This window comes from Pteropus vampyrus, unplaced genomic scaffold, assembly GCF_000151845.1.
Source record: "Pteropus vampyrus isolate Shadow unplaced genomic scaffold, Pvam_2.0 Scaffold814, whole genome shotgun sequence".
In the NCBI taxonomy this organism is placed as follows: Eukaryota; Metazoa; Chordata; class Mammalia; order Chiroptera; family Pteropodidae; genus Pteropus; species Pteropus vampyrus.
The window spans coordinates 568,776-575,137 of NW_011889595.1; the positions used below are offsets into that span (position 1 = coordinate 568,776).

Sequence of the window (6,362 nt, forward strand, 5' to 3'; positions counted from 1 at the left end):
AACAGTATTTTCAAGCTTTCTTTAAAAGCCTATCATATCAAGTAAAATTAAATCCAAGATCTTTAAAAGAATATTCACTTTTGCCTTAGATGTTAGGAAAACATGCATCTGTACTTATCTGTCAGATACTCTTTCATCAAGCATTTATCTACACCTGCTTTGTGCAAGGCAATGTGCTAAGTAATACGGAAATCATAAAGACGAATAAACTGTGATGAAAGTATCAATGCATGTGTTTTCATTCAATGTCACTGTGAAGTTTATTTAACTTTCTCCACCACCACGACCAGCAGCCACATAGATCTAACAGCATAAACACATATACTATGAAAATTATTATTATTATTTTTTTTTACACCTCGGTCTTCCTAGGTGGTCTCCCATCCAAGTATTAACCAGGCCTAACCCTGCTTAGCTTCCAAGATCAGATGAGATTGGGCGTGTTCAGGGTAGCATGGCCATAGACTGAAAATTAATTTAAATAAAGAACTTTACCCTACGATTACTTGGAAAACAGTATCTCTCATGCATTTGTACTTCTCTTTATGTGTATTACCTATTACTAAATGATACACACCAGTATGATTAAATTTTTAGAATGGCTTTCCAATATTTTGACATGTTAAGAGGAAATTTTAAGTGTGAAGGAATCATATAAATGACTTATTCTAAATCCTTCATTTTTTAGACGAAGAAGGTGAAGCTCAGAGAGGTGAAATGTCTTGTCCAGGGTCACATGAGTAGACAAGGACAGATCAAATTAAGAACTCAGTCTTCTTGATTTTCTCACTGCCTAAGGTCTTCTCTCCTATAGGAGGAACACTGATGCAGTAAGGACTATAATTACAGCCTAGAAAAAAAAAAAAGTTATCACACCTCTAAGGCAAATAGAAACTCTCTGAAAAAAAGGAGAAAGTGCAAATCTTCTCCCAGGAGTACTTTGTTAGCTCAATTTGTGGCTGGTTACGTAAATGAAGAGACCATGCAAGAGAATGGGGTCATGAGTTTCCTGGGGATTAAGCATGATAATGCTGTATGCCCTGGAAAGAAAATGATACTTTGCACTTGTATAATACCTTTTATCCATCCAACAATAATAAATAAGACTTTGTACTTTCAGCCAAATATTACAAAGTACTTAACAAATGTTTAACTCATGAATCCTCAGAACCACCAAAAAAGGAAAGCTTTTGAAAGGAGGAAAGAAAGCATCCCTCATCCTCATGATTCAATGGGGAATCTAAGGTCAGAAGAAATGAGTCTACACTGAGCTGAGAGATACCTGACAAGGAAAGACATTCCTGTGTTGGAATACCATCTAAGGCGACCCAGACGCAGGATTTCGAAGAGGGCAGAGGTGGATCAGAAAAGTCCCTCTCCTTCTTCTAGCCCAGTGAATCTATGAAGCTTTCAAAAGAGGTTTATTTCTAAGTTTAGAAAGGTTCTTTGACGTTTCCTTAAGGATTTTTGGCATATCCCTTAAAAGAATTTTTTAAAACCATATATCCCTTCACAGAATTTTTGTTGATGTCTAAAATATTTCGTATGTTTAAATAATTGCAAATGTTGTAATTTCTAGCATATTATTAATATAGCTATTTTTAAATAAACAACTGTAATACTCTTTTTTAAATATTTAATTGAATCTAAAATCTAAGCAATGTGATACCTATCATTATCCATTTTAAAAATATGTAAATAATTTCTTCTTTTAAGAGTCATTCCCTTTTCTCCTTAAGCTCATATTTTTATCCCACTTCTACATACTTTTATCCTAATGTACTATATTATTATGCTGAAGTTCTTTATATTCATTGTTATACTTCTCTGCAATAAAAATGTCTATAAATTAAATTTTTTAATTTCCTGTATTTTTGTTGGGCTGAGCTGTAGTAACAAATAGACTCAAGCATGTAATGGCTCAATGCAATCAGTGTTTATTTCTGTTTCACATAATAGTCCTGGGTGAGGTGCTTTCCTCCACACAGTGATTAGGGGACCCAATTTTCTTCAATCATATGGTTCTGCCATCCCCTAGAATAAGGATCTAGCTTGCAAGCATATTTTTCTGTGTCCTGAAAGCTAAGAATAGATTGGCATAATTTTTAAAAGACTACCTTTTTAAAAAAAGAATAAAAGCAGAGTATGAGACAGAGGCTTTGTGTAGCCTGCAAAGCCTAAAGTAGTTATTGTCTTCTTTACCGAAATTTGCCAACCTTTCTCCCAGAGCCTCATTCTTGACTGTATCTGGCTGGTAGAAGGAGAAGCAGAGTGCATGAAAGAGATTTTATGGGGAAAGGCCTGGAAGTGACCCACATTTCTTCCATTCACATTCTGTTGCCAGAACAATCACATGGCTACACCTTACAGCAAGGGGGTTGAGGAAATGCAGGTTCACTGTGTGCCCAAAGAAGGGGAGAACAAATTTTAAGAGGCAACCACGGTTAGGCTCTAAAGTACAAAAATAATTTATTATTATAATTATTATTAGTGTAAAATTTATCAAAATAACCCTCATATGTGATAAATTAAGATAAACATTGAACATATAAAGTAAAATTGTATTAGAGGTGCAGTTTTTCATAAGATGGATGAGACTGTTTTCTTTTCAACTAGTTCATGTGTCCCAAGTTAGAGAATCAATTTTATTCTTATTTTTCACTTTTATAAATGTTACTACCAAGAAAACTTTACAAAAATAAGAGGATTGCAATGGAAGAAGCTTTTTAAAAAAGCAATTATTTGAAATTATTCATAATTTTGTAACAAATAATTTTATAATCTATCATCAAAAATTTGCTTTAATAATCCATCAGCTAAAACTTCAATTAAGGACTCCTCGAACTTTATGGAAAGTTTGTTTTTATTAGAAAAAAAACTTGACTTACAAAATGGTTATAAAATTTCTGCAATTTCGAGAGATTTGTTAAAAATTTCTACTAAAACTTATAAGACAACTACCTCTGTTCTCTTTCAATTAGAGGTGCTTTGTTTACTCTGAAAATAAAAATATTATTTTTAATATACTTTTGCCAATATTTTATTTTCCAAAAATGTTTTTATTTTAATGCATTTTAAGTAATATTTTTGTCAAAAGTTTGGAGCTGCTAATATAACTCATTTAACTTTAGGAAATACTTTCCATATATCCTAATTGGAAAAGGAAGTCCTCATTGTCAAATCAATCAGCTAATTTGGACTTGAATTCTGTTGCAAAAGTCTGAATTCATTTATCAGTTCAAATAAGTTAAAACGCAATTTGAAGAATAGTATGAAACCATGGAGAAAATATGAAACACATCTTGTAAACTAAGTTACTGCGAGCTATACATCAGGATGTAGAGCTAATGTAATTAATGCATACATTTAAAAATGTATAAACAATTATAAAATGCTATTTCTTGTTACACAATTTGTAATAATACAAGAAAATGTAGCTGAAATTCTAAGTTACTTACGAAGCAAGGACTGATAGAAGTCCTGGTATTTCTTTGGTAAATGTGCATTACAGATAATGGACTTGGGGAGGGAGTAGATTAACTAAAAGTCACACATAAAAAATTCAGAAAATAATCTACTAAGGTTTTTAAAACGTACTGAAAAGAGAGTTTTGTTAACTTTCCTATTTGTTTAATGAAAGAGAAAAAGTATAAACTGCTAGAAACTAGTATGGCAGCTAGCATATAATTTTATTTTACATTAATAAGAGTGAGAAAATACAATGTTTTTAAAATTATTTTTAATTTAAGTATAATTGGTACATAATGTTATATTAGTCTCAGGGGTACAATATAGTGGTTTGACATTGTTATACCTTACAATGTGATCACCCCAGTAATTCTAGTGATCATCTGTCACTGTGCAAACTTAGCACAATGTTACTATGTTCCCTTTCCCCTTGTTCACCTGTCCCTCCATCTCTCTTCCCTCCAGCAACCATCCCTTTGGTCTCCACTTCTATGAGTCTGGTTTTGTTTTGTTTGTTCATTTTAAAAGAATAAATAAGATGAGAATTGACTACCATTGGAAAAATATTCAGTTATAATTTCATGTATTTAAGTTTTAATTATTCTATTCAGTGATGCCTACATTATGTAAAGGAAATATGTGAATTTTTATCCACGAGTGTTATTTACTGTAGTAGAGAATGTAGTAGTCTCAGAAAACATTTCAGTTAAATTTAAAAAATTTGCATGTCACCTCCAAGTTGCACCAGTTTGGAGAGCATCATTCACATGTATTCTAGTAAAGTGGATGACACCAGAAAAGGTGTGAGAGAATCCAATGTGTGTGCCATTTTGTTGTGCCGCTCAGCCCCGCGTCAGCATCAGGAACTTGCACTGCTTCCAATACTTGTATATAATCTTTTCCAACTAATGGTTCCTCCTAGGGCTGAACATTGAGAGTAACTGAAAACATATGGTAGACACCATATTCAGCATTTGAAGTGTTCTTTACTTTGCTGTCATGGGTCTCTCTCTCTCAAGAGTTATGCATGCTTTGACATATTGGGATGAGATACTGAGTCTCTCCACCTCTGCACTTTAGAATATCTGAATCCAGAGCCTCCCAACACAAGCCCAAATATCCCAGGTCTAAAGCCACACCTCACCTTTAATGGAAAGACCTGCCAGGTGATTTTGCTTAATCATTACAAGAGGTTCTCTCAAAATCAATGCTTCAAATAATCCATTTGTTTGTCTCTTCCTCCACTCTCCAGAAACTCTTAAGATCCTGGAGATAATATTCCAAGATAAGTTTCAGGATCAGTAAAAAGAAGAGAGGTTATTTCAAAATGAAAGGTAAAAATAAAGAATTTGTATTAAACTTGAGGCCAGTTTTTAGAAAGAACAAGATGAAAATCTGGAAATTGATTACTTAAAAAAAAAAATCCATGTGTGTATAACCCCCTTAGAGTGTTGCTTAACTCAAATTGAAGACTGCTCTTTTAGGGAGATTTTTGTAGCTCATGCCTTTGGTTAGACAAAATAAATATTTAGTTGATACCACACATCTGTGTTTTCTAGTCCAGCTTATAGCTGAAATTCCTGATGTGAGCCTTTGACATTCCAAGCTCCCTGGCCTTTCCAATTCTCATGTTCTATGATTTGAAAATTCTATGGTAAGTTTGAATGTTTTCCTGAAGGTCAGGGAGAATCAGTGGCATTTTTTAAATAAAAGAAGTATGTGGCAAAGCAGTGTTTCTGTAGATAAATGTAGCAATACTGTGTAAGGTGGGCTGTGAGGGAAAGAAAGTTGGGAGACCAGTTAAAAAGCTATTATACTTGACCCTGAGGAAGGTTACAGGGGTTTGGACTAAAGTGGTAGGAGGAAACCTCTTCTTTTTATTTCCTCCTTCTTTCTTGTTAGTAGAACTTTAATTTTATTTGGGAATCCACACCTTAGGAAAGATGACCCTATTCCTGGCTCAGGGATATATCCTCATCATTCTAAGCCAATCATGATAACTCTATACTCCTTGCCAGTGATTGTTTTGAAAATGAGCACGTGACCCAGTTTAGGTCAATGAGATGTGAGAAGCCTGCAAAGGGACTTCTAGGAACGTTTTCTTCATTCTTACAAGGCATACATAAGAAGATGCCTCCTGCTTTATCTACACATTGGGGTGTCTGGTTGTGATGCCTAGATCTCTGCCGTCATCTTGTAACCAGAAGGGCAGCTGGCCTGAAGGTGGGTAAACTGAAAGACAGAAACAACCAGAGTCCTTTATCATGTTGTTCAGCCACCCAGCTGTCCAATTTTTAAGCTTGTATCATCTGGGGAATAATGGCACTGAAGAGAGAAGTGAGAAGGCCAGAGGTAAGAAAGAATTTGGAGGAAGAGGATGAAACTCTCAGTGTTATAAATGCTGAATGTGAAAAATAGTGGTGTTTCTATGTGGAAATTGCCAGCACCTAATCAGAGGCATGGAAATAAAGCTCAGGATACTATCAGGCCCAAAATGTTAATTAGAAGTTACTTGCAGGAACTATTATATGCAAGGGGAAAAGGTATGGAGGAGCATTGCCACTGTCCTAGTGTCCCATAGTTAACTCCTCTAGGGGAATCTAACATAAGGGGGGCGGGGGGAATAATAAATGACCATTTGCTTAAAGAAGACAGAGAGATACCTATGCCAACCTATTCTTAAGATAAAGATCTATTTATATTCCAAAACAGGAATTCTATTCCTCAAATTTAATAAGAGTGTTTCTAGACAATTTAAGGACTTCAGTATTTCTGGTTTTAAAGGGGAGTCCCAGTCATCTCTCTTCATCCCTACAATATGAAAATTTGGTTTCATTTTTATTGAATAAGAGCATAATTTTTAACAAATGAGATTCTTTGTGGGGTTTTTTTTT

General features: G+C 34.3%; 1 pseudogene; it reads right to left on the bottom strand.

Moving 5' to 3' along the window:
* Positions 1 to 346: 346 nt before the first annotated feature.
* Positions 347 to 466, bottom strand: LOC111734129 (annotated as a pseudogene).
* Positions 467 to 6,362: the final 5,896 nt, after the last annotated feature.